Genomic DNA, 401 nt, shown 5'->3' with positions numbered 1-401 from the left:
GGGGGGGGGGGGGCACATCGTCGGCGTGTTCTAATATAAACTGGCAGTGCTGCCAGCAGAGATGCCTTCCTTCCTTTCCTTATGGCTGACTCCTCCAATGAGGAGATGTGCCAGTACCTAGTACCAGCAGAGATGAGTAGGGAGACTGCCAATGCAGAGATGAGTAGGGAGATTGCCAACAGAGATGAGTGGGGAGATGCACAACGCTCCGGTTTTAGGCGATACCAAAAGCATGGCGCTGAATCGTAGCGGCGAGTCCGGGAGTAGGATTTCGTGATCATCGCCTCTGTCGATGTTACAGCTTTCGCGTAGCCGCGCGCAGAGATGAGTGGGGAGATGCACAACGCTCCGGTTTTAGGCGATACCAAAAGCATGGCGCTGAATCGTAGCGGCGAGTCCGG

Source organism: Cephus cinctus, unplaced genomic scaffold (genome assembly GCF_000341935.2).
Source record: "Cephus cinctus unplaced genomic scaffold, Ccin1 Ccin1_scaffold0026, whole genome shotgun sequence".
In the NCBI taxonomy this organism is placed as follows: domain Eukaryota; kingdom Metazoa; phylum Arthropoda; class Insecta; order Hymenoptera; family Cephidae; genus Cephus; species Cephus cinctus.
Note: the sequence above shows the minus strand (reverse complement) of the source record.